Below are 27,248 nucleotides of genomic sequence, written 5' to 3'. Positions count from 1 at the left end.
CAGTTAGAAGGGAGTCAGAAGTTTCACATATCCCCCTGAGAGCTCCTCGACGCTCCTCCTAAAATGGCTGCCATTTTATTGACCCCACCAGAGTTCTCTTTTTCCAAGCTCAGTTGCTTGGTGGATTTTTTTTTTTTTTTAGCATTTTCTATTGTGTTCTCCAGGGCAGGCTGGAGGTGTTACAGCTTTCTAATGTGCTATCAGGCTGCAGATAAAGAACTTAACAGCCCGTGGGAGGGCCAATTAGAGTCAATTATAATGTAATTGAACTGCCTTGTATTCCATGTCTGTGTAGAACTTCTTTCTGGAAGGAAGATTGTGCTTCCCTATGCACCAGGATTGGGGCAAATAACAGCTACATGGATTCACAGGAAATGGCCCTGATGCTAGAACCTGTAGTAGAGTTTCATGGAGCCTACAATGTCTTGGGAAATCAGGGCCAGAGAAGCTCAGTTCTGTTATTTTGAAAAGACAATGGAAGCACTGTCTTTTCTATTTCTTTCCCTTGTCTTTCTTTCTTAAGATAAGAGAGCTGCTAAAATTTTAGAAAGAATTAGGATATATATGAAATACCTCACAGGCAGTCTCTGGGAAGTTAGGGCACTCAATCTCTTGAAAAAGGCAGAAAGGAGAGAGAGTGAGAGAGTCGCACCTTCCTCTTCAGTTTCTCATTGTTGGGTGTTGGAGGTAGGGCAACCATGGGAGGATTGACTCTGGTCTCCTTTCTCACCAACCATCCCCTGAAAACTGGTCTTTGTACTATTGGTGATGGGAGCCAGTGGTCACATGATTTCTGCTTTCTCACTACTCTCAGCTGCTATCAGTCTTGGGATGTAGCTTGTATGGAGTCCCAAAGGCACGGGTCTGTGATTGGCTCAACAGTTTCCCTAGTGGCAGCCACCTCCATAACTTAGCCCCCTCTTATTCACTCTCCTTTCTTCCCTTCGAGACTCTTCCTGTTTCTTACTCCTCTTCCCTGAGATTATATACCTTAATAAAATAATATAACATAAGCCCTCCACCTCCCCCTCAGCTTTTTGATGAACCCAGGGTAAGACCAATTACATTTGTAACAATGGGAAAAGAGAGCAGGTTTTGACTGATTTGCATATTTTCCCATTTTCTAGGAAAAAGTTTAGTGGTCAGAGAGCCCAGTTCATGGTAGAGGGCTTCCAAAGTGATGGAAGGAAAGCTACTTCTTGGCTTCAAATGTTATATTGCTTGAATACTCACCAGTTCCCTTTGACCAGGGACAAATCTGCTATGTGGCCTTCTTAGCATCACTTGACTTTCAACTTTATGTCCTGCCCAATCTCCTCTAGCACCCATTTCACTCTATACAGAGCCTGCTGTGGTTTGGGCTCCTCTATAAGCAGATCCTGAGACCAGAATGTAAGAGTAAGCAGATTATTTGGCAGTTGATGCCACGAAACACTGGTAGATAAGTAGAGGAGTGAGACAGGGAAAGGAAAGCAGGGAATAAAGGATGTGAAACAAAAGAGTCACCATTGTGGGAAAGTGGAGCTCAGTCCTGGTAGGGAACTCTCAAGAGAGTGTAGAACACATCTTAGAATTATCCTACTGGAGGGACAAGAAAGCTGAGATGTTTACACACCAGTTCCCATTGGTTATATTGGTTGAGGGCTACTCCTGGGGATGTGTGGGGGTTAATTTTCTGATACTTTCAGCCTCTCCTGTACAAGAATAGAAGGATAGTGGAGTTGGAGAAAGCCCTGGGGCATGGAAATCAGGCCATTGTACTTTATGATCCTAAGGCTGAGGGGATATGGGTGGGATGCAAGACCATACAAGGACACTGAGGAGTCTACTTTCCTTAAGTCAAGGCAGAAAAATGGAGCTTGTTCTCTCACAATGTCACTGGGCTCCATGTTTGGTCTTTGAGAGTTCTAGGAATCAGCAATCATCAACTCTGGCTTCATAAGAAAACGCCCAGACACCTCACTAGAAAAGACATACAGATGACAAATAAGCATATGAAAAGATGCTCCACATCATATGTCATCAGAAAATTGCAAATGAAAACAATAATGAGATACCACTACATATCTATGGCTAAAATCCAATACACTGACAACACCAAATTCTAGAGTGGATGTGGAGCAAAAGGAACTCTCATTCATTGATAGTGGGAATGAGAAATAGGTATGCCATTTTGCAAGACAGTTTGGCAGTTTCTTACAAAGCTAAACATAGTCTTACCACACAATCCAGCAATAGCATTTGTTGTATTTACCCAAATGAGTTGAAAACTTAGTCCACACAAATGTTTATAGCAGCTTTATTTGTAATTGCCAAAACTTGGAAGCAATCATGACGTCCTTCAGTAGGTGAATGAAGGAACAAACATATGAATGCACATCCAGACAATAGAGTATCATTCAGTGTTTAAAAGAAATGAACTGTTATGCCACAGAAAGACATGGAGGAAACTTAAATGTATATTGCTAAGTGAAAGAAGCTAGTCTGAAAAGCCTATATACTGTGTGATTCCAACTATATGACATTCTGGAAAAGGCAAAGCTATAGGCAATAAAAAGATGAAGGATTGCCAGGACTTTGGGAGAAAGAGGGGAGGGACGAATAAGTGGAGCACAGGGGATTTTTAGGGCAGTGCAACTATTCTGTATGATAATATATTGATGGATACGTAAGGATACATAACTTTATACATTTTGCAAAACCCACAGAACTCCAACACACAAAGAGTGAACCCTAGTGTAAATTATTCATTTTAGTTAATAATAATGTACACTTATTGGTTCGTCAATTGTAAAAAATGTGCCACACCAACGCGAGATGTTAATAATAGGGAGAACTGTATGAGGGTAACAAGAGGGTATATGGAAACTCTCTGTACTTTCTGTTCAATTTCTCTGTAAGTCTAAAACTGATCTAAGACATAAAGTCTAATTAATTAAATAATTTATATATATAGCATTAATTAATATATATCATATGGAACAATGTATAATACTTATATATTATTATATTATATTAATTATATATTAATAATATTGTTATATATAACATATATTATTATATTATATTAATATGTCATAAATATATATGTTATTGTCCATCCAAGCCCCTCCTCAGATGCAGTAAACTAGCATATCCTGGGGTGAGGACCAAGCACTGGTATCTTTTACATGATCCCTAGCGGACACTAGCCTGCAGGGTGCATTGAAGTGAACGTATTGGTCTCTGTTCAGAGGTCTTTCTCCCTGGATGCAGTTGATCTCTCAGCCATGCCGCTTAGGGAACAAGATAAATTAAAAACTAATGTAGAATCTGGAATTATTAATCCTAAGTATTCCATAAACATGAAACACAGGTCACATATGGTTGTGAATGGTTAAATATTTTAACCACTTATTCAAATTTATGCTTGCAATTTCATTAAGATATAACCTAGCCCTTGCCTGCTCAAAAAATGCTTTTCCACTCAGTAGCATCAACATTAGCTGGGAGCTTGTTAGCAATGCAATTCTTGGGCTCTACTTTCAGTCTAAGGAATCAGAAACTCTAGGGGTTGGGGCCCCGGGAATCTGGTGTTACCAGTTTTTCCCCCGTGATGCTCCAGTGCTAATGTGTGAGAAGCCCTGCTCTGTACAAAGGAAAAGAGTGTAAAGCAGTGGTTCTAAAATGGCTGCACATTATAATTACCTGCGAAGTTTTAAAAGATGATGATATTTTAAAAATACTGATACCTGTGTCCTAGGCCCCCAAAATGTGATTTAATTGATCTGAGTGTGGCCCGGGCACTAGGATTTTTTAAAAGCTCCCCAGGGGAGTCTACTGTGTAGGCAAGTTTGAGAATCCCCAGTGCAGAGGCAATAACCAGCAAGTTCCAGAGCTGGCCTCACCAACAGGCTGATACCCAAAACTTACCTCCTTGTAGCCCTCCTACGCAGCTTCTCCTGAGCTGAAGCATTTTCATCCTCCTCTGACGCCATGTCCTCCATTTCATTACTACTAAATACTACATGTTTTCCTCTGGTTCCTCTTATCTTTCATAGTCTTAAGGAAAGCAAAGTACGTCATCAGGAAACAGTAGAGAACTCTCACGTATTTTGTAATTCTGCCCCCCAAAGACTTCATTGCAGCCCGGTTTTATAGTGTATATCACAGCAACTTTCTTTAAAAAGGTGAGTTACTAATTTGAAAAAATTAGAATTTTTCCAAGAAGATTGCTAGAATCTCCTTTCCTCACTCTCCTTCCAGGAAAGAGAGACCAACACTGAATTTTCTAATAGCTGGAGCTGTGCTTATAGCATTTTCTCTCTCTCCCTCTTCCCAAGATTGCTAAGTATGGCGCTTTGGAGTTTCATGCCCAGGGAGAGGAATTTACCTGGATTCCAAAGAGGAAGATGTGGGGGCTAATGATTAGGATCTTGAAGCTTTTAGGGGGCTAACTTGAAAATAAGAGATGATTTTGGAGAGGGGGTAGGGTGAGGGTGTATCTCTGGGTCTAAGAAGAATGGAGTTTTGAGGGCTTTCTGTGTCTGGCAGAGACCCAGGCTGGCTTCATTCCACATCCTGGACAGAGGAATTGCCATTGGAGGCTGAAGATGGATGAAAACAGGGCTTGAGAGCATTGGAGGGGAACTCTGTGGGCATGTCTGCTGTCAGTGGAGTAGGCTTCGTGTGGAGTGTCCTGAGCATATTAGTTATCTGTTGCTGCTTAACAAATTGCCACAAGCCTATCAATTTACAGCAGCACACACCTATTATCTCACAGTTCCCGTGAGTTAGGAGTCCAATTATGACTTAGCTGGAGCTTCTTCTCAGGGTCTCATGAAGGTGTAATCAAGGTGTTATCTGGGCTTGTTCCTTTCTGGAGCTTGAGGTCTTCTTCTTGGTAGAATTCAGTTCCTTATGGCTGTAAGACTAAGGTTTTATTGCTGGCTGTCAGTTGGGTCCATTCTTATTACCTAGGTGTTGCCTGCAATTCTTTCTCATACGGCTCTCTAAACAGGGTGGTTTATTTCTTTAAGGCCAGCGGGATAATCTCTTGCCTCTGGGATGGCTCAGTTGCCCTTTGAAGGGCTTTGATTAATCCAAATCTACCTGATTAATTTAGCTCCACCCTGGAAAATCTCCATTTACTCAGATTCAACTGGTTTGGGATTTAAATTACAAATCACTTCACCTTTGCAATATTATATTAGCTGGAGGCAAGTTGCAGATCCCACCCACCCTCAAGGGCAGGGAATTACATGAAGGCAGGGATATCAGAAGGTAGTAGTCATTGGGGGTTGTCCTAGGGTCTGTCCCACACACTGAAGGGACATGGTAGAGGCATGAACACAACATCAAGATTAGGTCACAGAAGGAGCACTGGTAAATATGATGCCCTAGTGGGCCAGAGGCCTGGCCCTTTTCCTATTTCCTGGCTTCTAAAAGGCCCATGATTCTTGCATGAGCCCATTGACAAGGAGAGAGAGACTGAGTAATTATGGGTGTTAATAAAAATTCCTCAAAAATTGGACATAAAGCAAAAGATGGGTGACTTGTTTCTTCAATGTCATTCAGAGGTGCAGGCCCACCCTGGATTAGGCAAATGCGAGTTCTTCAACTCACCCTTTACTATTGATAGAGGTCTCACACTTAGTGAAGCTCTATGCTATCTTTCAGATTTTTGTTCAGTAGAGATGCAATTTATTTCCAATCAGTAAAAGAGATCACCTCAAAGGTTATGGTTTATCACCCTGTTAGACATTAACTAGTTTTGTATATATCCCCAGCAATCCTATCCTAACCTACCTTTATTAACTTGCCTATAAATACCTATCTTTTCTAATGTTTTTTTGGGCTGGTTTTAACAACTTTCTGTTCTCTCAGTAATCAATGAGTTGAATAAATCTTTGACACATGTTCATTTTATATTTGCCTGAGCGATATAATGTTATCTTTTGAAAATTATGCGTTAACAGTAGGATAGACTTTTTCATCAACCAAGCAGGAGAATAGGGTTTATTTGAATATGAGAAATAAAGAAAAGTGAATTTTCTAACCCAATACTATGGCATACAATTCATAGCCTTCACAGTCCTCTCAAATTCTAAGAGGAAATAAATCTTTTTCCCATGTTCTTTTGGGGGAAGGAAGGAAATAAATCCACCAGTAGCCACCTAACTTCTTCCTGTGCACTTATAAAAGCCTAATCTATGGTCTGCAGGTTTGAGAGAATAATACTTAACTACCAGGTGTGGCAGTGATGGAGCAGTGGTGAAACGCGGAGACTGGAGTCAGAGATTCATTGTGAGGGCAGAGCATACAGGTCAGAGACCCTGTCACAGTGTTCTGCTGAGGAATAGCTCAGATTGAGCACTCACAGATATGACGAAATTCTAACAAAATCCTTGAATGTTGTCCAGGCGTGATTGGATCTGGCTCTGGATATATGCAGTGCAGTCCAATTATATATAAATTTCATCCAGTAAATTAAATTTATTTATAAATATATATGCCTTTTATTATGCATAGTTTATTTATTTTACTCATTATGTATAAATGTATAGACAGACATACATTATTCATATATATGCATTATACATATGAATGCATGTGTTATGGTAATTTTGACTTCATGCTGTTTTCATCTTCCACATTTACTTTACAACATAATGCTCTTGGACAAGATCTGACACCACTGCACATGTTCCCAAGGCTGGCATTGGATGGCTACTTCACAAATGCTTAGGTCTGTGTTGCATAAAATGTTTTTCGCAGAAGATGGTGGAAGAACTGTTGTCTCAGGCTGAGTCCTGCTTAGACTTCTTGTAGACGCTGTGTGCCCCACCCAGGACCCTTTTACATGGCCGGTGGATGCAGCAGCTACCACAGGTGTCAGTGGTTAAGAGCACATAGCTGTCCCTCATACCTCTTTTCTAGAGTATTATCTCAATCAACAGGAGCTGGTTTTCCCAGAAACACTTGGAAATTATTCCCCTTACCCCAGAGTGGAGGCAGCCCAGAGCCAATGACTGATATCAGGGCACAAAGCTGGACCACTTACCTCAAAGAGATGATAACACTGTGGTACCATTCACACTCCAGACTCTGTGTGATTAGTCTGAGGCTAGACTTAGATGACATCACATCCTTACTTGGCTCCTTCCTTTGCCCTATCCTGCATCCCTTACTTCTTTTCTCTTGGGAGCTCACCTTCAGTAGTCACTTGCACAAAACCCCCCATCTTGAGGCTCTTCATTCAGGGTACCCAACCTAAAACCCTCTGAGCCTATTTTCCTACTGTGAGTCATCCCTAAAGGTTGATAGTGTACCAAAGATAGGTAAACCTGACGAATACACCTTCCAGTATTGAAGCCTCCATTACCCAATGAGAATGGGAAATGATGCATCCCACATAACTAAATTTCTACCACTTAAGCCCTGAAATTATTTTACCAATAGGAGCTGTTGGAAAATAATTTTGTGACATCAATGAAGTGAGAAATTTCCTAGGCTTGAAATCATAAGACCTTATTTTTCAACCAGACTCCATAATTAACCTACTCTGTGGATGTAGGCAAGGCCCTTCGCTGGAGGCTCATTGTCGTTGTTGACAAGATGGGGATCATCCAATTCTCCCGATCACTTTGTAGATTGCTGTGAGGGACCAATTGATAAAGAATGTGAAAGCATTTTGAAAACTGCCAAGTGGATTTATTAGTCCCAATTCTCTTGTATGCAAGAGAAAATAGCCATCAACTTAGAAAGGGTCTGTAAAAGCTTGTGTGTCTAAGGAGTTCACAGTGTGAGACGAGGATCCGATTCAGGAATTCAGTCACCAGTGGAATTTTGTCTTCCCTCCAATTTCTTAGCAACTCTGATATCCTTTTAGCATTGTTCTAAGAAAGGCTCTCTGTATGTGGAAGAAAGGCAGTTTCAGTTAGCATTCCTCCGTTCCCACCACCTATCCAGGCTTCAGAGCATCCTTAGAGCTTATGATCCAGGGGAGAAGAGGACAACTTTCTGCATAACTTGGGAAAAAATCAGGGGGCAAACTGTTGGGGCAGGCTTGGGTCATGTGCCCATCCCTGAAGCAATGACTGTGTCCTATAGAAGGGAATACACTAATTGGACAGAACCAGGTTTTATGCCCTCTTCTAGGGTCATGGAGTGCAGCTCCACCAGAACCAAATGGAACAATCAGAAATGCTGTGGGATGTAGAAGTGATAATTTTCCTAAAAACCAGGTAATGGTTCAAAAACTATATGTACACTATGGTATTGTGCAATTTAAATGGCATAATAATTATCAAACAGAATATATAAAACTTTCATTGCAATCATCTCAAGACCATTAATAACTAAACAGTCCTTCTAGTATATTCTACTATTGTGATGCTGTGAATGGTGTGTAGGGTTGCTAATATCTATGTTAAATTGTCTCATACTCTTAAATGTTGTTGATTGCTTGTGTCTGTATTTCTTCTGTAGTTTTTGTATTCTATTCTTGTCTTTTATTGCAGTTTTAATATTAATTATTGGGTGTCTTCCACCCAATCTGCTATGAATCACGAATCCAGAGAACCATGTTAAAATAGAAGTTTGTTTAAAATAAGAGTATGTAGGTTTTGAGAGAGATTCCCTCTTCTAAGAAAAGTCCACGGACGTTGTGACATCTTATTTCATTGCTTAGAAGCCTTTTGTTCTTAGCTGTTTTCTGAGTTGAGACTTCTGGTTTTAGGGACCAAAATAGTTTTTTCTATCTCAAAATATAGCTAATATTAAGGAGTCTAGAGTGGATATCTAGAGTTTAGGGGTTTTATTCCACTGACATGGAGTCAGGTGAATTGCAGCACAAGAGTTGAATTCAGAACAAGAAGACTTTGATTATATTTCTAGTTCTTCCACTTAGTGGTTAAATCAGGTTAGTTCAATACTTGTTATGAAGGCACTTTCTTTATGCAAGCTTGAGTGATAGATGCCAGAGATATAAGAGGGGCTCATGAAATAACTTTTGAGTTATTTATTACTATACAACCATTCACCCCAAAACTTAGTGGCTTAAAGCAACAATCACTTTATTCCATCATGATTCTGCAGTCTGGACTTGGCTTGGCTGGGCTGTTCTTTTCCTGGCTTCCTTCAAGTCTCTCATGAGGCTGCAGTTGTTTGAAGGTTAAACTGAGGCTGGAGGATGCAGAAAGATTTCACTTGCGAATCTGGTACCTCAATGCTTCTCTTCATGGTCTCTCTTTTCACATAGTCTCATCAACCTTTATTATAGCACGGCAGCTGGTTCAAAGAATGAGTATACCAAGAAGCAAGGCCATATGTACTTGCATCATGCTTGCTAATGTCCCATTGGCAATGGCCAGACGCATACTCAATCAAGTCCATACTCAATGCTGGAGGAGAACACACAATGGCAAGAATACCATGAGGTGAGTTTCATTGGGTGTTACCAAAGTAACAGCCCACCACAAGTGGGTCTGACTCAATCAGTGATTTTCAAAATGTGTTCTTTGGAATCACTAGAACTCCAAACAGCCCTTCCGGGTGAAGCAGGTAAGCCTCACTTCAACAGCAAGAATTTCGCTTCAAATATTGGGTATTAGCAGTTAAGATTTCTATTGAGGAAAGTGTTCCACTACCAAGATTTTATATACTTTAAAATCATTGAACTATATGATCTCTTGCAAGTTAAACATTTTATGATTTTTATGACTCCAGAAGTTCTCGGGCTACTTCGTTGATCTGTCCTTGGATGATGGCACATATTCTTATCTACTCCACTGGATACCTGCCAAGGTGGATGCACTAATGTCTCCACATCACTTAGAGGTCTTCAACAGAGACATTGAATGCATCCATTGCATTTCAATTCACTTTCTGCACCACATCCTGCATAAGGAAATACCTCCTTCGTTTAGAAAGTTAATATCCATAATTATGAGCACTTACAAATTTAGAGGCAGGTGTTAACATTAAAGAGATCAGTAGTGCGAACATATATTCCTTTGAAATGCGCTATCCTGTGTATGTGACTGTGGCATCACTGTTCCTTTGTCAATAGCACATACTATTCTATTTCTAAAATTGCAGGTACTTTGCAAATAATAACTGTAACAGCTATCAGTTATGGAAACTTTATCATGTTCCAGGCACTGTGCTAAGCTCTTTTCATCTTAGCCCTCTAATCTTGACAAAACCCTTGAAAAAGTGATATTATTTTTATTCCCACTGAATGAACAAAGAAGGAAAATGAGGTTTAGTAACTGATTCAAATGCACGTAGCTAAGAGGTTAGTGATGGAGCTGGGATATGAACCCAGGACTTTCAGGCCACAAAACCAATCCTCTTCTCCTCCGCCATTCTGTAGTCCTCCCATGCCTCCCCATTCCTCTCGTGTTTACGGAGCTAAGCTAAGATATGGGGTTTTGGTACATAGAAAAGGAAGGCACCTGTCAGCACAAGGCTGGACTAGCAGCACAGCTTCTCGATCCTGGCTGCATGTTGAAATAATCCAGGGAGCTTTTAACAAATGCTGATGGTTGAGTCCCCCTCTCTTGGGACAGCCTGGGCATTGGGTTTTTTAAATGCTCCCCAGGTAGATCTAACTATGCAGCCAGGGCTGAGAACCACTGATTTAGAGGAACCACCTGGTAACAAAGTGTCTCCAAGAGCCACTTGCAGGACCCTGACTATTTCATGTCATTGCAGATAGTACTTCTGTATGGAATGCTCTTACTTCCTTGTTCTTTGAAAAACTCCTAATCAAGCTTCAAAATCCAGACCCAGTGAGCAAAAGGAAATAATCAAGAGAAAGGAAAAGCATGCAAATATTCAAATTGACATTATATAAATATCTGGGTTCACGATCATCAACTGCCTCTCAGGTTTTCCTAGCACATCCTCCTTCACATCCTGATAGCTTCCACCTGAAGAACTCCCACTTCGTAATTCTTGGGCTCTACTGTCTGCCCCAAGCCTTTTGGGGCTTCTCAACTTTAGAAAAGATGTTCCAATCACACCAGTTTCTGGGGATCCACTGGCAGGTGACCGGAGAGGGGGGAATAATGCCAGTCCTTCAGCTTCAGCCTTTTGCTGATCTGCTCTGAACAGAGACGAGTCTAGTGAGGGTGTGCAGTGGGCTGCAGCACTGACAGCTGACAGCGCCACTGAGGTTCCTGTGTGCCTTCTTTCATGGGAGGCTGTGGTTTATTTATTAGGATTAGGGCGATTTACTCTCATCACTTTATCCTACAAAATTAGTTGGATTTTAGGGGACATGAAAAAAAACCAGAAAAAAATAGAAAATGGAAAACCACGACAGGGACAATAACACTTTATGTAATGTCTATATATGTACATAGACATATACACATTCACATATTGTATAATATATATTTGCCACACATCAGACTCAAATGAGCTTAAATTCTCCCAAGTTCCACCTTGTTTATTAAGACCTATTATGACTTTTAAAAGTATTAAAATGGTTAGATGAGCACTTAAAGCTTCTCTAATTGGTTTCCATTCATTTCATCTCACAAAGTAAGTTACAAGCTTCTTGACAACTCTGTTTCCCACTGTATGATTATATCAGCATCGTCATCCTCCTCATCTTCATGGCTAACAGTTATATAGAACTTACCATTCGCTGGACACTTTTCTAAGCATGTTAAACATATATACTCTATTCCCTTCTTTGTGCTGCTTTGAATTTTAAAAAATATTTGCTACCTTTACTATTATAAGTTGCTATCTAATGTGCATTGCTTTTGTTATCATAAAGTGCGAAGGCGGCTTGCAAGATTTTGGGTCAAGTATAAACTTTCCTGTAACCCCATCTCGTGCTCTCATCCTAGAAAGGTCAGAAACCAGACTTAGAGAGTCATGGAAGGAGGAGCTGGAAGGGAGAAGGAACTTCCCATAGCCCCCTCCTTCCTGAATGGCAAGGTTCTGCCTGCGGCAGGCCAGCGAGGGCCTTTGACAGTTCCAGGGACTAGGCGTTTTCCTCACTATTCTAACTTACTAATTGAAAGTCACGGGGCATTTATTATACAGCTGTGACCAGATAGTCCAGGGGCCTGCTAAGTTTTTTATCCAGGGGAAAGGGAAGAACCAGCGAAGAATAGATTGAAAAAGATAGTAGGAGAAAAAATAAAGTTAGCTTTATGATTAACCCACTCCTAACATAAGTCGTCTTTTCATTTAATGTTTATTATTTGTTTGCATACATACATGTGTGTGTGTATATATATATACACATATATCATATACGTACACAGAGATAGAGAAAACTGATGATTTTGAAATTTTTTGCACTAGGTCTAATGAATGTAATCTACCTTTGGTATTTTTTTAAGAGTCTGCAAAAAGGTTTTGGCTACTTTTCTACAATTTCTGCATATGGGATTGATATTTCTTCTGATTTTGGCACTATGTTGAGATAGGCCTTAATGAGACTCAGATTTACTCAGTTATGTATGTAAAAATATTATTGGGAGGTAGAAGAATCACCTAGTTAGCTTTGTTGTCACCAAAGAAGGCTCTTTGTGTAGAGAATAATGTTTGAACATGGCTTTGAAGGATGAACAGATAGGTAGTATATCAAAGTAGTTAAAGGCAAGATCTTAAGAGGTTGAAAAGCCTAGATTCGAATACCACACTGTCTTCTTTTCAGCTGAGGGATGCAGGATGATCATTCCAACCTAAGTTGCAAAATGAGGATTATTAATATTTATTCACACATGTAGCTGTGCATTTTATTAAACATGAATTTAACTATAATTTAATAATTATATGACATATAATATTATTTATCATAGATTTACAATACAATACAGGCATTGTCTCTGGATTTATGAGTATTAAAAGATATAACTCAAACTAATGTGCCAAGCATAGGGCCTGTCTACTAGGAAGTGTTCAAAAAAGTGGCAGTAGCTGCTCCCACCACCAGAAATTGGCCAGACCATCAAATAGGGAATGAGCTCCCAGGGAGAAGGAAGAGCACACGGAGGTGTGTTTACAACATGCAGATCATGCCATGGAGAACCCGAGAATAGAAAGCCTCTTTGAGATGGTCTGGTAAAGGGAAATGGAAACCAATGAATGGAAATGGGAACGTCAGAACTGAGAGCAGAACTTTGGCATCTTAATCTAGGTCTGCGCACCCCCCTCCTTGGTTTCATTTGCATCCTTTTATCTCTGGAATGACATCCCGACAGCACATTAGAAAGCTTTCCAGAGCAGGTAAGAGCCAGCGTGGGGAAATGGAACGGCCCCGCTAACTAGTCATGGTGGTCCCCACACAGCCTTTTATATTGGAATTAATCTTTTATTAAGAGAGAAAATTATGCCCTACTGCTTTGGGGGCTTTTTGCTCATGGTTACACGTGCCATGGGAAGCCCAGGCTCGTCTCGAGGGCCTCAGTCAAAGGCAATCTTCTTCTAACATCTCCTTCGGAAGCTGAGGGTCTCAAGAGGCTAGCGTCGTTTTTCTTTTTTGTTCGTGTGAAGTGAGGAATTTGAGCACAAAATATACTGTTGGCTGCTTACTAAATCCCCTCTTTTCGTGCAGGCTGCTAGGAGAAATTCAAAGTTTGAGTGATGCTGTAAAGCAGACAGAGCAAGCTTAAAAAGGAATTTGGGAGTCAAGGTGTGTTCATGCTCCTTCGAGAAATCAGAGTTGTGTGTGCAGATCACGGGAGGGAGATCCTTAGCCTTTGGTGGTGATGCTAAGAAAGGAGACATGTTGATTAACGTATCCGACACGCGTGAGTTGAGGGCCTGTTGTGTGCATAGTGCTACATAGGGCCTGGAGTCTGCCCGTGAAGCTCTCAGAATCTGCCGGAGTTGAGAAGGCTCCAAGTAAGAACTTCAAACCAAGGTCAGGATGTTTCTGGGGCTGAGGCAAAGTGCTGAGTGAGAGACAAGGGTGAGGGCAGGAAGTGATCTCCAGGGTACTGTGATGGGGCAGGCACAACTGCGCAGGACTGGAAGGAAGGGCGCAGACATCCCTTCAAGAGAGGCATGAGGAGTGTGTTCCAGGACAAAGGAGCATCCTGGACAAGGGAGAGGTGTCAAGAGATAACCTAGTGAGTGTTGTGGCTGCGGACTGCCTCTCCTGCAGGGAGGAGGAACTCATAAATGGGAACAAAGCTTCTCGCATTCCTGGGAATTTTAAACATAAAAACTAGGTGGAATTAAGTGATACATTGCCTTTTTGGAGATTAAACACTGCACACATGTAAAGACAGAACTGGATAGTGGTTGAGAGCACTAGGTTGGGTATTAATAGAGACTCAATGCCTGACACTGTCTTTTCTTAGCTGGCTGAGCTGGGTTTGTTTCTTAAACTCTCTGTACAAAAAGGCTAATAGTAGCTTGCTTGTGGCTGGTGAGAATTCAGGTAGATGGTACGTGTAAGTACGTTGCCCATTTTCTGGCATGTGGTAAATATGCAATAGATTTGACTATTGTATTGTAATTACCTGGCCAGCTCCTCTTCCATCCCTAAGATAAAGCAATGAAATCATAAAACTATAGCTAATGTATAAGCATTAAAAATAATGCTTCTTCTCTAATTTGCAATCTTGGTTTTCAGTTCGTAAACCACACATGTGAGGTTTCAGAGAGATTTGGAATTTGGGAAAGAAGAGGAATGGAGGCTTTGGTGGAATTTTGGAGAAAAGTGTCCCAGAAGTCAAATAGTAGACTCATCCTCATGGGCCCTGAGGCTGAGGGTGCACACAAATAGGGAGATTTGAGGGAATGGAGTCTTTTTATGACAGTAGGAAAACCTTTCAATAACAAAGCTATATATATATGTATATATATATGTGTGTGTGTATATTTTTTTTTTCTGGGAAAGATTCTCCCTGAGCTAAAATCTGTTGCCAATCTTCCTCTCTCTCTCTTTTGTTTTGCTTCTTAAAGCCCCAGTACATAGTTGGATATTCTAGTTATAAGTCCTTCTTGTTCTTCTACGTGAGCTGCTGCCACAGTGTGGCTACTGACAGATGAGTGGTGTGGTTCTGCGCCTGGGAACCAAACCAGGGCTGCTGAAGCAGAGCGGGTGGAACTTTAACTACTAAGCCATCAAGGCTGGCTCCAAAGCTATTTTTTTTAAAAAAGGAAGAAAGGGAGGTAGGGATAGAAGAAGGGGAGAAAGTATAAAGAGGGATGATGGAAAGAAGGAGAGAAAGAAAGAAGGAAAGAAAGATGGTGAAGGAAGGAGAAAAGATGGAAGGAAGAAGGAAGGAGGCAGAAAAAAGTGGAGGGAGGGAATGAGAAAAGGGAGTGGGGGGAGGAGAGGGAGGAAGGAAAGAAAGAAGGAGGAAGGAAGGTGGGAAACAAAGAAGGAGGGAAGGAAGGAAGAAAGAAAAAAGGAGGGAAGAAAAGCAATCGTGGCCTTGTAGGAGAGTGAGGTTTTGACAAATGACCCCCTCTACCCTTTCCGCCTGAAGTATTGTAGGCGAGAATAAATTCTTAACAGACTCTCCTACATGGATAGAAACTTGGACTAAATGGCCCTTCCAAGTCCATCTTTTCATGGAACTTTGGATTTTGAACAACATGGCTAGCTACAGAATGCAAATATATAAAATGAATCCTTCTTCTTCTTTTTTTCTTACAGCTAATCTTTCAAATCGCAAAGAGTAAAACTAAAATGTTTTCCAAAGTCATTATATGCATAAAATTTGAGGCCTCATTACTGTATGTCCAAGGCTGACAGATATACTATTTCTTTCTTTCAAATTCTTATAAACACATGACATTTATGACCTGATCTCTCTGGAGTCCAGCCCTCACTGAAGACTCGAAAATAGTTTCTTTATCAAAAATAGCAACCAAATGAAATTTTTCACTTAGTGCAAGTTAGTGCTGCAACATTAGCCATGAACACTTGTTTTTTTAGTGGAATAAAAATAATGCTCCTTGTCCTTGGGAATCTAGATCTTTCTAGCAAGTGTGACCAATGTCATGCTTCTTTTCTACACAGTTTGATTTTTCCCCACTTAAAAGAGCAGCTTTAATTCCCACCTAGGTTTTGCGTCTTGCCTGTCCCACTAATTTGGCTGCTGAAATTTATTATTATTACACCTGGAACACTTGTTACTTTACTGCCTTTGATTGACTTGCATTTGCTCACATGCGTTTGCCAAACTCAAGGACAACACGTGCTGTTGATTCTCGCAGATGGGTATATTCAGAGAAGCGCTGCTCAGAGCTCTGTCCAGGGTGGGAATTTGAACAGCTGGCCTGCTTAGCTTCTGCTATTGACAGTGCAGATTTGGGGATACTTACAAGTACTGACATTATTGTCATTTTATAGATCTGGAACGGGATTTTACTTTTTCCTGCATTCGACAGCTAAGGTTCGGGTAAGCCACCACTTCCCCAACTTTGTAGCAGCTCTGTATTATGGACAGAAAGTCTTCCCCCAGGCATGGTCTATTCCGTGATCAATCAGCACATTTTCTCACAAGTATTTTTTTTCTTTAAAAATATTATACAAAACGAAATAATAAATATTGTTTAATGTTGATTTAGAGGTATTTGTTCACGTAGATAGAAAGCCAACATGTGCCATAGAGGAGCTTTCCGCACAGAGGGAAGGCGTGCCTGAGTTTGCAGGGAGTTATGAAAATTGATGAGGTGAAGAATTTCCACTAGATTTTATTTAAGAGGAATACGAGGTGGCTAATTTGAAAGAAATAAAAAAGAATGTTTTGCCTTATGGACCTTGCAAATGGGAAAATGACCTTTAATATGAGAAATGACTTTGCCATGCTAGTTTCCAGGCAGGACCAAAAGCGTTGGTAGACTTTTCTGGAAGAATATGTTGCATGAGTGACAGCAATTTGAGGAGACCGCAGATCACACAGGTACAGCTCTGTAAAACAAGGGTTGTGGTTTTGTCAGAGCAGAGAATCTGTAGGAGAAGAGGTTAGACCTTCTCAAGTCCAGTGTTCTTACTTTTAGAAAAAATGAAACTGAGTCCTACAGAGGAAAAAATCTCATTGGAGAAATGCCTTATTCACAGAGCGTGAACTAAAACCTTGGCCTCCTGAGCCATGGCTCAGTAACCTCCAGCCCACCTGAGGAGAATTCCCTCAGATGTTCCCAGGACACCCACAGGTTCCACCTGAGTTATCTGGGCTGGCCTCCCTGAACCTTTAGAGTTGGCAAGGTGGGAACCACATGTGAGAGGTCATATTTACTCATGGGGGAATGCTGCTCAGTCCCGACTTAAGTCAGGCTGGAGGAATATGCTTGATGTGTTCTGGAATGCTCTCTCTAGCCCTGATGCTGAGAATACTGGGTCTACAGCTGGCACTTAATGAATTTTTGTTGAATGGCTGCATGCTTGACCATCTTGCTACACTCCTCTGCCGTAATGATCTTAATAAATCTGTGCTTTTATTATATACTACCTCAGTATTAATCTTTATAACATCTCATTCCTGCAGGGTCAAGCTCAAACTCCCTTTCTTGACCTTGGTATAGTACCACATTCCTTAGATTTTCATCTGTCTCAGATGGAGCAATCTGTCAAGCCCTATATTCAAATCTTGTTTCTTGTATAAAACCTTCTTTGATTAGCCTAAACTTATCCATCTTCTTTCTGAAGTCACATTATATACAGCCCACAATCAAGTTAGCCAGGATGGGTTGTGGAGTTAACACCTCCAGAAGTAATCCTCACACAACAAGAGTTGGGAATCAGGGGCATAGTTCTGGGTGCATTCCTCAAAAAGTCACCAATGCGACTGAGCCCTGTTTGCCAGTGGTCGCCTGCCACACAAGGTCTTTTACTGCAAACAGTTCTCAGTCTATTTTGGAGTGAACCTTTTCTCCCTTCCCTGTCTCACTTCCCCTAACCCTCCCTTGTGCTTTCTGGGAGTTACTTCTCAGATAAACCCCCTGCACCCGAGTCCTTGTTTCGGGGCTTACATTAAAGGGAACCCAAAGTAATACCCATATATTGAAATACTTAAAAAACCAGACAATGCCCAGCTTAGAGCTATGCACATCACAGGGGCTGAAATTATACAGATTAAATAAATATGGATGAATGGAAAGTATGCCCTATATCAGGATCTGCTTTCTGTCTTCTCTGAGGCTTTCAGGTCGTACTGAGCTTTGTATTTATGATTAACAATATGGAGGCCTCAGAGTCTCTGTTCCCTTCCAATATGATTCCCTTGTAGTCCTTTCGTCCCCTGCCCAGATCTATTTTCCCAGCTGATGCACCCATCCCCAAGCTGCTGTTGGGTGTCACAGGGGGCTCTTCTCTGGAGAATTGTCCTCGGCCAAGGGGAGCTGCCTCACCCAGGAGGTCATGTCTAGCCTCCAAGGGCAGTCAATGACTTCCTGTTGTGGGGACACCACAGGCTAGTCCCCTCACCTCCAAGGGAGCTCTGTGGTGAAAGACACACTCCAGAGTTCCTTGTGGGATTGCATTGAAGCTAGATACCACATCAGCTCCTACCACACTGCTCATCTGCCCATCCTGCTTCCCCACTCTCCTTTACCTGAGAGCCCTGCCTCAATACATTGCACGTGTCTGAATCCTCATTTCAGGCTCTGGCTTTAGACAACTTGATTTAAGACAATTCCTGACGTCCATGGGTCTTGCTTGTGTTCCAGGGGCCTTTTCTCCCAACACTCCTGGACAACCTACTACTGTCTTTCTCATACAATGTGACAATTGATATATTCAACAAATTTCAGAAATTTCACTTATGCAATAATATAAGACCTGTTTCCCATTATGGTCATTTCCACCTCTCTCTATTCAAAGTTGAGTGGTGTTGTGGCATCTCTTTCAAGAAGCAACCAAAGAAGATCTAGACTCTGTTTGGTACCTGGAATGATGTGACTATGGAATTTCTCTAGGAAGCATAAACCAATTTTCTTGGGGTAAAAATGCATGACTTTTCTCTGTTTCTTGCCATAGAAATTTTACTGCAACGTTATACAGAAAGAAATTTAATATAGCCCAGCTAATAATTTATAAGAGGCCACTTTGAGCTTAGAATATTTTAGCTGCCCTGTTGCTTTTGCAACTGAAAGGAGCAGAGTAGCTGGAAAGACTAAAAACAACCTTTTAAGTTCCCCAAGGCCTTGTTTAATGGAGTGTATACAATCAAATTTCAACAATTCACGGCTAGATTGTCTATGGCAGTGCTTCTCAGACTTTAATGTGCACATGAATCACCAGGAGATCCTGTTTGAATGTACATTCTGGTTCAGTAGGTCTAGGGTGGTGCCTTAGATTTTACATATATGAAAATCTCTCATAAGATGGTGATACTGATGGTCCACAGACTGCATTTTAAGTAGCAAGGTCTCATATTTTCTTTCAGTCCTGTCCTGCTTTTTTTTCCTTCCTGTGACCGTATAGATAGTATAATCTAAAGATAAGATTGAAAGTCTAACATTGAAGACTTTCATGACTATGCAGCTTAAGCTAAATTGTCCTTCTGGACCCTGATGATAAGCTCTGATTCTAAGGACATAAAATGATATTGCACTTGATCTGAGTAGGAAAAATGTTGACTTTTGGTCAGTTAATTTTCTTGATGGGACCAGGCTGAGGCTAGATTTCTTCTGAATACATATCCTTGCCCAGCTTTCAGAAAGTGATAGCAACTTAAATGATAACAAAAGGAAAATAAAAATAGTCAACACCAGGATCATAAGCTGTCTGGTTTATAACAAACAAGCACTGGTTTCACCCAAGCTTGCTTGCTCTTTGGGATTACCACTTTACAATGGGAAATTCTACTCTCAGCTCCTCCAGTGCTTCATCAAGGTCCAGGCCCTATCTTGAACATGAAACACCTAAATTTTACCTTACTTACTTCTTGAATTTTAAGTCTGGGCTTGAAGAAATTTATTTCTCCCTGATAGCTAGTCCACGTCCTCAAGGTCTAACTGCCATTTTGAGAAATATACATCTTCAAAAAACATTCTTTTGTTTATTTGTGTTTACGGCAATGCAGGTCATTTTTATACCTTTGTAATATTCTCAGTAAAATGAATATACACAATGTTCATAAAGCTAGACTATCACACACATAACATATTGTTTCCTAACAGAGGGGTGTTGAACAGTAAAACAAGATGAAGTATAAAAACTTTCTAATTTCCCCTCAGACAAATATTTTATATCTTTTATAAGTATCTTTACTTTAAAATAATTAATGTGGTTGATATCAGCAAAAATGGCAGAGTAAGGGCCTACGGACTCCTGAAAATTCTCTCCCCTATAAAATCTACAAGAAAACTGGCAAAAATAATCAGAATCAACGTTTTCATAAATCTAGAAATTAACTAAAGTCTTGCAGTTATATGGGAAGTATTTATTCAATAATAATGGGTGAATCTCAGTAAAAACAATGAGCTTTATTCTTAGTGCATTTTAACTTGCTTCATTCCCATCACCCCACCCTTCAGCTTGAAATCCTAGGGCCCACACTCATAGTTAAATACTGCAGCCTGGCAGCAACTAGAAGAGGAACAGGGTTGAAACTCTGTCAACCTCATTCCCATAGATTGTCATTATTTGACCTGTCTAGTGGTTTTCTGGAAGACCCCACTTGTAAGGCTATCTTTATTTGACTTGACTTGGACCTCAAATAATGCAAAACACCTTTTACCTGAGGGTGTTTGTAAAACAATTAGAGGTGACTGTCTACTTTTGTGGCTGTCTGAAGCAGTAGATAATAGCTGGAGAAAACAATAGGTTAACCAAAAAGCTTAAAAGGAAGAGCTGGGAAATGAGATATCCACAGGGGTTGTGAAAAGCTGGTGGGCACTAACAAGGATATAAAATGCATGTATAGGCGTGTGTGTATTCTCTGGAGAGACCTGAGAAGGCCTTTAGTTCTCACCTGTGGCTGACCTTAAAGCTCTTTGCAAGCAGGAAGTGCAGGGTAAGGCAGAATTGTCAAATACCTGGTTGAGTACTGAAGGTGTTTCCTGACACACATACAGAGCCCCTCAACAAAGACTGGGAGACTTATTGGTTGTAGGCATTTAAGGAAATCTCTGTATAATCATTAGCTGACTATGATGTTAACTAGGCAGAGACTTCAGTGGTCACAAATGAGAAAGAATAGAGACTTTTCAGAATTAATTCAAGAAAGCCATTAAGGCAACCAACCACCACCACCACCACCACCACTACCACAACCACACACATAGAAAACAGCAACTATAGCAAAACATGGGAATGGATAAGAGTCTAATTTCCAGACTTACCACATTATTTTAAATGTTGTTTCCAAAAAAAAATTATGAGACGTTCAAAACAACAACAACAACATAACAACTACAAAATATGGTGCATGCACAAGAAAAAGAGCAGTCAATAGAGACTATCCTTAAGGAAGCTCATGAATTGCATTTACTAGGCAAAGACAATTTTAATTATGGTCAAAGAACATATGGTCTATTGGAGTGCCTAAGAATGATGTCTCATCAAGTACAGAATATCAATAAAGAGAAAGAAATTATCCAAAACGACCAAATAGAAATTCTGGAGTTGAAAAGTACAATAACTCCAAAACGACCAAATAGAAATTCTGGAGTTGAAAAGTACAATAACTAAAATGAAAATTTGCTGGAGGAACTCAATAGCAGATTTGAGCAGGCAGAAAAAAGAATCAGCACAATTCAACATAGATTGAGGTTATCCATCCTGAGAAACAGAAAGAAAAGAAAATCATGAAAAATGAACAATGACTCAGAAGCATACCAATATACTCACAATGGCAGTCCCAGAAGGAGAGGTGAGAGAAAAAAAGTAAGGCTATTAAATACGTAATGGCCGCCAATATCCCAAATTTGATAAAAAATAATCTGAACATACAAGAAGCTCAAAAAACTTCAAGTAGAAGAAGCTCATGGATATACACACCTAGACACACAAAAATAAAACTGTTGAAAGACAAAAATAAAACCTTGAAAGCATCAAGAGAAAAGAAATTCATCACATACAAGGAGTCATCAATAAGATTAACAGTTGATTTCTCATTAGAAACCATGAAGGCCAGAAGGCAGTGGGATTATATATTTAAAGTACTGAAAGACTTTTCTTTTCAACCAATTCTGTCAAGAATTCTGTATCTAGCATAACTGTTCTTCAAAAATGTAGGCAAAATGAAGATATTACCAGATAAATAAAAATTGAAAATTCATCATTAGCAGACTAGCCCTGCAAGAAATACTAAAGAAAATCTTTCAGGCTGAAATTAAAGAACAGTGAACAGTAATTTAAATTCACATGAAAAATAAAGACTACCATTAAAGATAACTATATAGGTAAATATATAAGACATTATAAGTGTATTTTGCAAGTTTTTTTCTTGTATCTGACTTAAAGGATATCTGTATAAATCAATAACTATAAATCTGTGCTGATAAGCACATGGTGCATAAAGATATAATTTATGTGACAATAATGACACAAAGGATCAAGTAGAGAATCAAGCAATATAGGAGCAAAGTTTCAGCATACTATTGAAATTGTTTGTGTTAAGGCAATTAGATTGTTATAAATTAAGATGTTAATTATAGGGGCTGGCCCTGTGGTGCAGTGGTTAAGTGCGCACGTTCTGCTTTAGCAGCCTGGGGTCCGCTGGTTCGGATCCCAGGTGCGGACATGGCACCACTCATCAAGCCATGCTGTGGCAGGCGTCTCACATATAAAGTAGAGGAAGATGGGTACGGATGTTAGCTCAGGGCTAGTCTTCCTCAGCAAAAAGAGGAGGATTGGCAGATGTTAGCTCAGGGCTGATCTTCCTAAGAAAAAAAGATGTTAATTGTAATCCCAGGGCAACCACTATGAAAATAACCCCCAAAAAATATAGTAAAAGAAAGGAAAATGGAATTCAAATAGTATGCTAGAAAATATCTATTTAACACAAAAGAAACACTAATGGATGAATAGAGGAACAAAAAGATATATGACACATAGGAAACAAATAGCAAAATGTGGCAAATTTAAACCTTACTCTGTGAGTAATTACAATACATGAAAATGAATAAATGCTCAAATTAAAAGGCAAAATGGATTGAAAAAGACATGATGAAACTATATGCTGTCTAGAAGAGTTACACTTTAGATTCAAAGACACAACTACATTGTAAATAAAAGGACATAAAAAGATACATCATGCAAAGAGTGACCAAAAGATAATTTGGTTGGCTCTACCAATATTGGACAAAATAGACTTTAAGACAAAAACTGTTTCTAGAGACAAATAATGATAAAAAGATCAATACATTAGGAAGATATTACAATTATAGACATATGCACTCCTAAAAGCAGAGCTCCAAAATACATGAAGCAAAAACTGATAGACTTGAAGGAAACAGATGATTAACAATAATAGTTGGATACTTCAATATTTCCACTTTCAATAATGGATAAAATAAATAAACAGAAGATCAGTAAAGAAACAGAAGACTTAAACAACACTATAAACCAATTGGATCTAACATATATATATGGAACACTCCACCCAACAACAGAAGAATACACATTCTTCTCAATGTCCATGCCACATTTTTGAGGATAGACGTGTGTTCAGCTATAGAACAAGTCTCAGTAAATATGAAAGGACTGAAATCAAGATAATGTTCTCTGACCACGCTGGAATAAAATTAAAAATCAATAATGGAAGGAAATTTGGGAAATTCACAATTATGTGTAAATTAAAGAACACATTCTTAAATATCCAGTCATACAAAGAAGAAATCTCAAGGAAAATGAGAAACTACTTTGAATGAATGAGAAAAAAATACAACATATCAAAACTTATGTAATGCAGTGAAAGCAACACTTAAAGGAAATTTATATCTGTAAAAACCTACATTAAAAAAGAACAAAAATCTCAAATCGACCTAATCTTCAACCTCAGGAAACTATGGAAAGAAGAGCAAACCAAACTCAAGGCAAGCAGAAAGAAGGAAATAATAAACATTAGAAAGGATATTAATGAAATAGAGAACAGAAAAACAGTGGAGAAAACCAAAGAAAACAAATGTTGCTTCTTTGGAAAGATCAGTAAAATTGGCATTCCTTTAGATAGACTGGCCAAGAGAAAAAGATTGAAGACTCAAATTACTAAAATCATGAACAAAAGAGATGACATTATTACTGACCATATAAAAATAAAAAGGATTATAAGGGAATGCTACAAAAAATTATATGCCAATAAATTAGACAACCTAGAAGAAACTGATAACTTAGAAAGACATAAATGAGGAAACTGACTCAAGAAGATATATGAAATCTTAATAGATCTGTAACAAGTAGAGATTTAGTTAGTAATCAAAAAAATTCTAACAACGAGAAGTACAGGGTCAGACGGTCTCACTGGTGAATCTACCAAATGTTTAAAGAAGAATTAGCAAAAATACTTCACAAACTCTTACAAAACATAGAAGAGGAGGAAATACTTCCCAGCATTGAAAAAGACATTATAAGAAAAAACAAACTACAAACCAACATCCCTTGTGAATATAGATTAAAAAATCTTCAAAAAACAAAAATCTTACGATTGAATATTGCAACACATAAAAAGAATTATACACCATGACTAAATGAGATTTATCCCAGGAATGCAGGAATGGTCCCACATATGAAAATCAATCAATATAATATGCCACATTAATAAAGGACACAAACCAGATGATCATATTAATGGACACAGAAAGAACATTTGACACAATCCAACAGAATTTAATGATAAAAATTCAAAGCATATACATACAAATAATACAAGACATCCTGATAAAGGGTATCTATAAAATCTCCATAGAAAACATTACATTTAATGATAAAAGTCTGAAACTTCCCCCGCTAAGATCAGGACCATGACAAGGGCATGTGCTCTTACCACTTCTATTCAACATAATACTGGAGGTTCCAGCCTGTCCAATTAGGCAAGAAAAAGAAATAAAAGGCCCACAGAATGTAAAGGAAGAAATAAAATTTTCTGTATTTGTAGATGACAGGATCTTTTATCTAGAAAATACTAAAGTATCCACAAAAATCCATTAGCACTAATAAATGAGTTCAGTAAGTTTCCAGGATGCAAGATGGACATATAAAAATCAATTGCATTTCTATGTACTAGTGATGAATGATCAGAAAATGAAATTATGAAAAGAATTCCATTTATAATAGCACCAATAAGAAATAAATACTTAGAAATAAATTTAACCAAAGAAATGAAAAACTTGTACACCGAAAACTTAAAAACATTGTTGAAATAAATGAAAGAAGACTTAAATAACATCAAGATAACTCATGTTCATGGATAGGAAGACGTTACTTATTAAAACAGCAATATTTTCCAAGCTGATCCTAAAAGCCATATGGAAATTCAAGAGACCCAGAAAGCCAAAATTATCTTAAAAAAGAACGAATTTGGAGGACTCGCACTTTCCAATTTCAAAACTTAATTTAAATCTACAAACAATCAAGACTGTGGTAGTGGCACAAAATAGACAAATAGCTAAGTACAACAGAGCAAAGGGTCCAGAAATAAATCCATACATTTATGCTCAATTGATTTTTGTTAAAGGTGCCAAAGTGATTCACAAATCAAGTTTTCAACAAGTCATGCTGGCACAACTGGATGTCAGCATTGAAAAAAATGAAGTTGGACCCCCTACCTTATACCATATACAAAACAACTCAAAACGAATCAAATAACTTAAAATAAGAAACAAACCTTCAAAATTCTTAAAAGAAAACAGAAGTATAAATCTTCATGATCTTGGATTAGAAAATAGTTTCTTAGGTTTCTTAAAATACAAGCAACCAAAGAAAAAGATAGATGATTTTAGACTTCATCAAAACAAATAAACAACAGAACTTCTGTGCTTCACAAGGCATCATCAATAAAGTGAAAAGATAGCCCACAGAGTGAGAGAAAATATTGGCAAACACTTATCTATTAAGGTTCTAGTATCGCACCATAACAATAAAAAGACCAACATGGGCAAAAGATTTGAACAGATATTTCTCCAAAGAAGATATGCAGATAGGCAATAAGCACATGAAGAGATTTTCAACATTGTTAGTTGTTAGGGAAATGTAAATGAAAACCACAATGAAATACAATTTCACACCAAATAACACGTCTATAATAGAAAACACAGACAAAAACAACTGTTGACAAGGATGTGGAGAAATTAGAACCATCATACATCGCTGCTGGAAATCTAAAACGGTGTAGCTGCTGTGGAAAACAGTTTGGCAGTTCCCCCAAATGCTAAACAGAGTTAGCATATGGCCCAACAATTCCATTCATAGGCATGTGCAGAAAAGAATGACAATATCTGTTCACACAAATACTTGTAAAAGAATGTTCATAGCAGCTTTACTCATAATATCTAAAAGCAGAAGCAACCCAAATGTTCATCAACTCATTAATGGATAAATAAATGTGATATATCTATACTACGGAATATTATTCAGCCATACAAAGGAATGAAGAACTGATGCATACTACAATGTGGATGAACCTTGAAAACATGAGAAGAGAAAGAAACCAGGCACAAAAGGCCACGGAGTGAATGATGCCATTTTTATGTAATGTCCAAAACAGGGAAATCCATAGAGACAAAAAGTAAATTGGTGGTGACCAGGAGCTGTGGGATGGAAGAATGAAGAGTGACTATTAATGGATATGAAATTTCTTTGCGGGGAGATGAAATGTTCTGGAAATGAGGTGATGGTTGCACAGCCTTGTGTACTTAGACCATTGAATTGCATACTCTAAAAGGGTTATATATTCTTTTGTACGTGAATCATATCTCAAATTAAAAAAAAATGTGAGTTTACAGAAAAGGAGACATTAAACTTTACTGCAAATACAAAGAATATGGCAAACCCTGATATAATTGATTTTGGGGTCACTTTTTACCTGTTTTTTAAATTTGATACCACCTATTGGTACCAATATTTGCAGCTGAGGGCAAAAAACATACCCATATTAGTGAGGCTGCATTATTCTAAGACAATGTGACTAGAGAATTTGCACGCCCAAAGCTAAGAATTCATGAGGAAGAAATGAAACCCAGGAAATAAATATGTACAGCCAGGAATAACGTTGTTTTAAATTAGTTCAGTACTGTGGTTTGTGGTCAAAAAAATTTGAAATAACAGTGAGAGAAAAGAAAGAGAAGAACAGCATTGCAGAAAGTTTGCATTTTAATTTGAGAAAAATCCTATA

This window comes from Equus przewalskii, chromosome 21 (assembly GCF_037783145.1).
Source record: "Equus przewalskii isolate Varuska chromosome 21, EquPr2, whole genome shotgun sequence".
NCBI classification, from domain to species: Eukaryota; Metazoa; Chordata; class Mammalia; order Perissodactyla; family Equidae; genus Equus; species Equus przewalskii.
The sequence above is the reverse complement of the archived record's forward strand: the minus strand, read 5'-3'. Positions refer to the sequence as shown.